The sequence below is a fragment of the Pinus tabuliformis genome, chromosome 8 (assembly GCF_031772625.1).
Source record: "Pinus tabuliformis cultivar Carrire ecotype Pingquan chromosome 8, CPIR1, whole genome shotgun sequence".
NCBI classification, from domain to species: domain Eukaryota; kingdom Viridiplantae; phylum Streptophyta; class Pinopsida; order Pinales; family Pinaceae; genus Pinus; species Pinus tabuliformis.
Window position 1 is genome coordinate 2,026,459,322 of NC_142294.1, and position 9,398 is coordinate 2,026,468,719.

The window sequence follows — 9,398 nt, forward strand, 5'->3', positions numbered from 1 at the left end:
ATGTAAATATGAACATATGGTTGAAGATTAAGAAGACCCATTAGTCTTTCTTGAGGAAGGAAGTAAAGAGGAACATATTGTTGAAGATCAATTGGACAAGCCACATGAAGCTGATTGCAAAGACTTGGAAGAAGAAGACAAAGCTAGAAAGAATTCAAATTATAATGATCTCATGAATGTTGAAGACAACATGACTAACATTCAGTTATTTGACATCGGAAGTAGTGAGAGGAAAAATTCTCCTACCAAGCTTGTACATTCTAAAGTACTATCAATCACCATCCTACAATCAAGATTGAGGAGGATAAGAGTTCAAACATTCCATCTTTGGGGAAGAAAACCCAAAAGGGAGGTGAAAATCTACCACTACCTCATGGTAGGGAAATTAAAGATGAAGCTTCGCCTAGGAATGAACAAGCATGGACTCTCAAGCAAGAAGACTAAAATGAAAACTCTGTTACCAAGTTTTTATGTACTATTGTAAGCCTAGTTGAGACTAGACCAGTAGGCATATGTTATTTTTTCAGTAACCTTTCTCCATCAAGGGGGAGTGTTAGAATTAATGGAGAAAGTTACAGTTAGTTGTTTTAAGGATAGGAATGATACTCTAAGGTTAGGTCTCAGATCCTACTATCTAGGGAGTGGTTGAAACCACCCTGTTAGTGTGAAAGCCTATATGTACTAAGTTCTCCTAATTGAATAGAAGTGCATTGTGTGAAGTGCTTGGGCACTCTCCAGGTATATCACCTGGACAACCACTTAATTAATAGAATATTGGTTTTTAACCAAAATCAAGTCAATAGAGGCAAATGGAGTAGATGAGACGGAGAGGGTTTTCAATAAATGTGCATAATATAATGAATGAATGGAATTCAATGTGATATTGAATGCCTTTGTATTGGATTGAATCCTATTGAGTGGATTAATTAGTGGATTTGTTTTGTGGAGGATTTCTCTGTGTACTTCATCTATCATTGAACACTCTAGGTTGATTTTTCACCAACGTGCGATAAGCTTGTGGAAACTAGAGTTTCCTTTTATGAATTGTTTATGTATTGAAATCTTGATGACACTTTGTTGGGAAATTTATGGTTAAGCTCATGAAATATAATGAAGTTATGGATTGGAAGCCTGCGTGAAAAATTAGCTACCTGGAAATTGCTACCATCGCTGAAAGAGAATGTTCCTGTTGCAGATCTCATTGGGCATTTAAATTTCAAATAATCGATTCTCTGAATTTTTGAGTCAAAATATTCTTAAATATTGTTTCCACTAATGGAACACTATGCTTGAAAGATCATCACTAATAACATTCGAGTCGTTGGCTCTCAGTTTGGTCAAAAGTATATTAACCAAGGAGCCCTCTATGGTTAGCAAGTGGCTACGGTGCGTTGTGAATAGATAGCACTTGCTAGGCTAAGGGATTTGAAGGGGTTGCCTCCCTCATATGACAGGAAGAAGGTAAAAGCTCAGAAGAAAACAATCCCCAGAAATCAAAGTACAGAGAAGCCCAGAGTATACTCCATTTTAAGAGGAAACTACCTAAATTTCCTTTTGTGTGGAGAGGATTCAAGCCATGATCAATGATGTTTGAAGCCAAAAAAGGAACAAAAGGAGGATCTGTTGACAGAGAAGATAAAAGAGTAAGATTTGCGAGATCCAAAGAGAAGCCACAAGAGAGATTTGTGGTGCCTAGGTCGTGGCCTCAAGAAAATAAGAATCAATATTATTCTTGTTTGAATGCTACTTAGGGAAGAAGAATTTATGAAGTGATGGAGAGTACCATGGGTTGATGCCATTTTCCATTTGGATCACCAACCCACTTGTAAATCTCTTTCTTCATAGGGAACCATTTATCACACATCTCTTAGTTAGATCTCGGTCCCATCAACAAAACCATTTGTTGGCTTAAGGGGGCCTGACCCAGGTTCAGAGTTGTTCACGCTAACAAAAAAGACCCTAACTACTAGCCCTTTCAGCAACAACCTACATAGGGCTACAGTCTCACCCGAAGCAGTATTAGGGGATGCTAGAACCAGGTTTCTGCATCCGGAGATAGTGTGATAAGTGGTTTTAAGCCTATGTCGCTTAGATTTGCCTTCGCACAAATCAGTATCCTTCTATGACATGCCACTGTAGCTCTAACGAAATGGATTATAGACCTTCGCAAAGGTCTGCGATGAGATTTTAGGGACCTAAAAGAAGTTGTTTATCCACTTTTGCACATTAATTAATAGCCCTAGATTTTCCTTCGTGTAGATCTATCCAATTCGCCAGAAATCATAACAGAATTAACCCTTATCTTTGCGAAAATAGATAATTACTGAGTTCATGCATAAACATTATAGATTACATGAATTCGTACAACTTTTACACATTATTCCACATAAAACATATTATTAAGCGACAAAACATAACATAAACATAATTAAAAATAATACTAAAAGCCAAGTTATTTCTTCAAAATCAGTCTTTATTCAGTTCCAACATTCAATTTACAGACTTCTCCGCGCACTCAGCTGCGGACTTGCCTAGGCCTCCTGCGCACTCAGTTGCAAGAGCCTTCCTTTCTCACCTAAGTACAAGAATCAAAGCCTTCCTGCCTTAGCACTTGCCCAAAACAATCTCTATCTTGACTTAGTTACTCTTCTACTACTTCTAGTTACCTCTTCTAGACTTGCTATGACTCAAATATATAGCATTTCTAATACAATACCATGGCACGCGGCCCATGGCTGAGTCTCAAAACAGGCCTATCACTTACCCAAACAAGGGGCTAAAGCCCCTTTGACTCCAATCTAGCTGCACACTCCGCATCCACATTTCACGGAGACTTTACATTCTTTACAAAAATCTTACAAAATTAAGTGAAACTAACTCGAAAACCAACCCTGGAGACCCTATCCCAACAACCCACATCTCATCTTGTTTTCCAAATAAATTCTCCAAGGTTGTCCAAACCTCATTCAGAGCATTGCATGTGTCCACATGGAAACACAATGTTGGAGATATGGACTACTATAGAAGACCAAAAGCCTCGACTATCCTGTTGAAGTATTTGGATTTTTCAATGGTAGAATTTGGTTCAACTTTCATATCCATAACTATCTGAAAGATGCCTTTGCCTTTGAGGGGAAGCAAAAATTTTGGCTTCCATTAGAAGTAGTTATACAGAGTGAAAATAGCTAAAGATTAGAACTCCATTCTTTCACCTTGTCGCTATAACAACAATCACCATAGTTCTCCAATATTCTGATATGCAAATCAAATCTCTGAACAATTTCCACTTATTGATCTTCAAACCTGCAAAAAATTATTCATGCACCTTCTCGAGGCCCCTATAGCTCTCATACCCTGAAGAGGTTTTTCGTTACACCAAAATCCGCATGTTTTAGTAAAATTTCCAAACCGGTAACTAGCATCCCAAGGGGGGGAATTATGGATTCCATAGAGGTGCGGTGATTTTTCGAACACCTCCCCTTAGACATAACTCGGGGGAATCGAACTTGGGTCCAAGCTTTGATACTATGTAAAATTATTAAAGCACAGATAAAGATTTAGCTTAAGAATAATTGCACAGGCTTGTAATAATTGAAAGGAAAAATTAGAACAGAGAATGAATTCGATTACTCAATATTGATTTGAGAATCAATACATAAAGAAACTAAGTTAAACTTAGTTGTACATGTAATAACTAAATCTAATTCAAGTTAACTAAAGCTAAGTGTGCTTTATGTTATGTTAAAGTGCACATGCACCACATACAAGTACTAGAGTTAACTAAGCCAAGTGCACACCACATGTAAGCACTTAGTTAACTAACTAAAGCCAAGTGCGCACCACATGAAAGAAAAACTAGAGTTAAACTGAAGCTAATTAAAACTAACTAAATGCATGTACAAAAAATCTATTTCATCTCGAAATTAAATTACGCCAATTTAAATTATTAAATTATCGTTGTTAAAAATGCTCCATACATTTTGAATCTATTTATATATTAACCATACATTTCAAATAAAATAAATAAATAAGAATCTCTTTTAAAATAAACATAAACAAAATCATAAAACCCTTAAACTACGAGGCGAGAGATTGAGCAGAATGATGTAATCATGACCGTTTGAGGAGTGAAACGAGTAATCTATGAATTGATGCACTTTTGGATGTGTGAAATAACATCACATCACCTTGTATTTATAGAGTTTACAAGGGCTCCATGAATAGACATGTCTTTTGGACATTCACACCAAGCCTACATGACTTACGTGCCAAAAAATTCATTGTCAACTTCAAAAATTCATATCTCATCAAGGACATCTCAGATTTCGAAGATTCTCGAAGCGTTGGATTCTCCTCACCATCTTCTATCATCTCCATCCATCACATGTCCAAAATGCTCCATGGTTTTGGCCCAAATATCGATGGGTGCAAATCCCCAACCTTGGGTTCTAAGCCCACAAATGACTTTTGTGGCGCTTCACCCTCCAAACCCCTAACCCTAGGGCTTGGAGTACCTCCCAAGCTACTCAAAAAATCAACAGTTATCACCATTCAATATCAATAGCCTAGTATGATTGTTCTAAAAGTTCCTCTCCATCTATGAATAATCTTCCATTCACATGCATGGATGGAGCTAGTAATGAAAGCCTTGAATTCTATGAGCCATTTATCAATTGCAATCTTTTCTTTTATTGTCTTTTACTTTAATCAAGTATATAGTACAAATTAATAATAAAAATAATATATTTAACAATAACATATATTTTAATTTAACTATATTTTAATCTAACACTACACAACCTTCTTTTCCCATGAGTGTGTTTCTAGAACGAAATTGTACCTTTAAATGAACAAATATGATATTATAGTTTATAAAAAACACATCCACAAAGAGTTCTGATTATCTCGATGTACCCAGAGATAATGCAATCATGGATTGTCTTGTTATTTTCATTGTAAATTTTATTAATATAAAGTTTTATGTCTTTATTGTTTTATTACTCTAATTTAACTATATTTAAACTAAGTTGGAGTACCTATTTTGTAGCCCTTGTTCAAATATGGGAGCTAATTCATACCTTTCAAAGAGCAATAATTATACTAAATGACAGGGAAAGCTAGCTATGTAACCTTGTTAATAAAAAGAATTTGGAAAGAAATTATTCCAGTGTGAAGTAGCATACTATCATTATTTATTTTCTCCATAGTTATTATTTTCCATTACCTACATTAATAAAAATTATGAATTTTGGGTCACTACAATCAACCCGGCAAATTTGAAGGTCAGTTAGACTATGGCTTTTAAAAGTGGTTATTCATGATAGTTGATTGTGGCCAAAATCTGACAAGCTGACATTAACGGTTTAAATGTTCGGAAACTTGTAACCATTTAATGGTATAGAAAGAATAGAATAGTTGGTTTATTTTAATGTCATATTTAATTGCTCAGTTGAATATAATGGTATAGAATGATACGTTTATTTCAATGTCAGATTTAATTGCTCCGTGGAATTTCTGCGTTGGGGTAACCGGGTCTTGAGAATACAGTACACCCATTAATTGCAAGACTTTGTTCTGCCACAAGCTGTGGCCCATTGAAACGTTCTATAGCAAGCAGTCACTTGCAGTCAGGGGTTAAATTTGACGGGTGACCCTACCCGTCAACGAATTTTTTTATGACGTTTTTATTTTTAAACTGCCCATCATATGACTTTTAAAATTTATTTGTACAAGTTTCATCTGTGCTATGTGAACTGGTTTGTTAAGAATAAAATCAAGCATAGCATATTTTTTTAATGGATTATTTATTTATTTTTAAACTGCTTCAAAGAACCTTTCACAATTAATTTATAAATTGAACCAGACTAAAGTTGACTGGGCTGCCCCGTGGAATAGTAAAGAGCTTGAACTATGTAAATGTTCAAAAAGTATATACAATATCACCATGTACAGAAATTAAATTTTGGACAGTTTCACCAAAAGAGGTAATTGTCAAAACACCACTATTACAAACATAAAAATAAAAGTATCTATTTATTTATGTAGGTTTGTATTTTTTTTTTTTAAATCAATGGATGAGATTGAATATTCAGAGAATATGCTTCTCATTCATAATAACATGGAGGGTGAAAATTGAAATAATAACATGGGGGTTGTGATTTCACCCTGCCCTCTTTTACCCCTGAAAATCCAAATTACCTTTTCAAATTTACTATACACATTATTAATATAACAAATAACATCTTGTAAATTCATCTTTTCAAATTCACCTGAAATTACCGTATTCAATTATCAAATTCATAAATAATATCCCAATCTACATAGATAAACATATACCAAGCAATTTTCACTTTTTTTATTTGTCCGCAAACACAGCACAAACGCTACGTTGCGGTCAGGCTACTGATATAGTACCAGAGGCTAAAAAAAAAAGCATAACCATTGAAACATGCGTCGCAGATAGCAAGCAAGTAAAACAGGATTATCCCTTCTATCTCAGAGAGTAATGCAACCTGTTTAACAGGATTTGTAACCGATAAAACTCGGATTTCGACCCATTACACAGATAATATGAAACTCGCGCAGAAAGTAAATGAATCTTTAGACTGCAAACGCATACATATATAAATCGCCATGCAACCTCTGGAATACATAGATAACAATCAAAGAGATAGAGTAATATCTGTAGCTTAACATTCACCGAGCGATAGAGTGCAAATGAAATCAGGGTTTATATTAAACAAAGGGGAAGCAGCGTGCTAGCGCTCAACCCGGCAACCATAGTCCACACAGTACATGTACCAAAGAAATTAAGCTAGTCATAAGCCACATAACCCTCAATCGAGGTATCAAATTGTGTAACAGGTTTACACGACCATTGTACAGGCCAATACAATACAGAGAAGTTGCAATAAGTATAAATACAAGCTTGCTGGTGAAACGCTCTACTGGGTTGCAGACTGTGGGGTATGTCCCTAGAGGAGCAGAGCTGATCCAAGGAACCCTCTCAAGTAGAGACGGATAACTTGAACTGGCATAAACACGTTCAGACAGTCACCGAAATTGACATGCAAACCTCCTACTCTGGTTTCAAATAACAGTGGTGCGAAGGGTTGGACTTACCTGTGCCGATTGCACCTCCATGCCTGAGAGGGGCTAGTCTAGCCACCACCAACGGCGGCATAGAATCTTTAAGGTGAATCGAACCTGCAACACAAAAACCCATGAGTGAATGTTATTAGCTATGATTATCGGAGCTTACAGGGTGGAAACGAGGTTGGGGCAATAAGAAATCAACAATAGAAACCAAGTTCCCTGACCTGTAGGAGGGATCTCTGTCAAATTTCCGTGGAAGAAGCTGGTAGAAGGTAGGAGTTGCCGCAGGCCGGCTAACCCTCAAACTGCAAAGCTAATCCGAAAACCTATCCAAATGAGCCGAAATGCGCCAACCCCGGTAGTAAGAAACTGAAAACAAATGCAAGGAACAGTGCTAGCCGTCCGATGAGATCGGCGGAGTCTCCACCCTCGATCACATCCGGAATCCCGAGGAGAGCCATACCGTGACGGGTTCAAGTGAAGTGGAGTACCATGAATTCATGTGTACAGAGATAACGTCGAGCTAATCCCAAGAAGGGTGGCTGATGTGTCCAGATCTGAGCGCACTCCAGTTTAACTCCACGCAGAAGGTGTTGTCACATAGTACCTTCCCTCATTAAAGGCCACCAGACCCCGCATGTGATGGAGCCGCCCATAGGTTATAAACTTATATATATATATAATTTATAAAAAAAAAAATTAAACTTTTAATTTTTAAACATGCCCGTCAATATGACGGTTTTGAAAATGAACGACAAGTTGCGTATGACGTGGAGATTTTAAATTAAAACGTATTTTACGGGGATAAATGCCAAATACGGGCATACGGGCGTCAAATTTAACCCCTGCTTGCAGTGTCCGATGTTTGGATTAATATGACAGAAAAATCTGCAGAGTTGACAATAACTTCGATATTTGGAGTAAATAATTAACACCAAATTATGAATTTTGGGTCACTAAAATGAAAACGCACAAATATATGCTTTTCCATGATTTTTACCCGGCAAATTTGAAGGTCGGTTAGACTACGACTTTTAAGAGTGGTTATTCATGATAGTTGATTGTGGCCAAAATCTGACAAGCTGACATTAACGATTTAAATGTTCGGAAACTTGTAACCATTACAATTTTGACCATTCAATATTGGAGATATTGCATTAAAAATATATAATGGTATAGAAAGAATAGAATGGTTGGTTTATTTTAATGTCAGATTTAATTGCTCAGTTGAAAATAATGGTATAGAATGATACGTTTATTTCAATGTCAGATTTAATTGCTCCGTGGAATTTCTGCGTTGGGGTAACCGGGTCTTGAGAATATAGTACACCCATTAATTGCAAGACTTTGTTCTGCCACACGCTGTGGCCCATTGAAACGTTCTATAGCAAGCAGTCACTTGCAGTGTCCAATGTTTGGATTAATATGGCAGAAAAATCTGCAGAGTTGACAATAACTTCGATATTTGGAGTAAATAATTAACACCAAATTATGAATTTTGGGTCACTAAAATGAAAACGCACAAATATATGCTTTTCCATGATTTTTACCAGGCAAATTTGAAGGTCGGTTAGATTACGACTTTTAAAAGTGGTTATTCATGATAGTTGATTGTGGCCAAAATCTGACAAGCTGACATTAACGATTTAAATGTTCGGCAACTTGTAACCATTACACTTTTGACCATTCAATATTGGAGATATCGCATAGAAAATATATAATGGTATAGAAAGAATAGAATGGTTGGTTTATTTCAATGTCAGATTTAATTGCTCAGTTGAATATAATGGTATAGAATGATACGTTTATTTCAATGTCAAATTTAATTGCTCCCTGGAATTTCTGCGTTGGGGCAACCGGGTCTTGAGAATATAGTACACCCATTAATTGCAAGACTTTGTCCTGCAGTGTCCGATATTTGGATTAATATGGCAGAAAAATCTGCAGAGCTGACAATAACTTCAATATTTAGAGTAAATAATTAACACCAAATTATGAATTTTGGGTCACTAAAATGAAAACGCACACATATATGATTTTCCATGATTTTTACCGGGCAAATTTGAAGGTCGGTTAGACTACGGCTTTTAAAAGTAGTTATTCATGATAGTTGACTGTGGCCAAAATCTGACAAACTGACATTAACAATTTAAATGTTCGGAAACTTGTAACCATTACACTTTTGACCATTCAGTATGGGAGATATTGCATGGAAAATATGTAATGGTATAGAAAGAATAGAATGGTTTGTTTATTTTAATGTCAGATTTAATTGCTCAGTTGAATATAATGGTATAGAATCA

General features: G+C 36.1%; 1 long non-coding RNA gene across 2 annotated transcripts; it reads right to left on the minus strand.

Moving 5' to 3' along the window:
- Nucleotides 1-6,707: 6,707 nt before the first annotated feature.
- Nucleotides 6,708-7,572, minus strand: LOC149244567 (uncharacterized). Of its 2 annotated transcripts, XR_016245844.1 has the most exons (3): nucleotides 7,320-7,572; nucleotides 7,123-7,206; nucleotides 6,708-7,030 (listed from the first exon to the last, which is right to left on the minus strand). It is a non-coding gene; the product is annotated as an uncharacterized LOC149244567 (long non-coding RNA). The 2 variants fall into 2 exon arrangements; XR_016245843.1 differs by having other exon boundaries at nucleotides 6,708-7,206.
- Nucleotides 7,573-9,398: the final 1,826 nt, after the last annotated feature.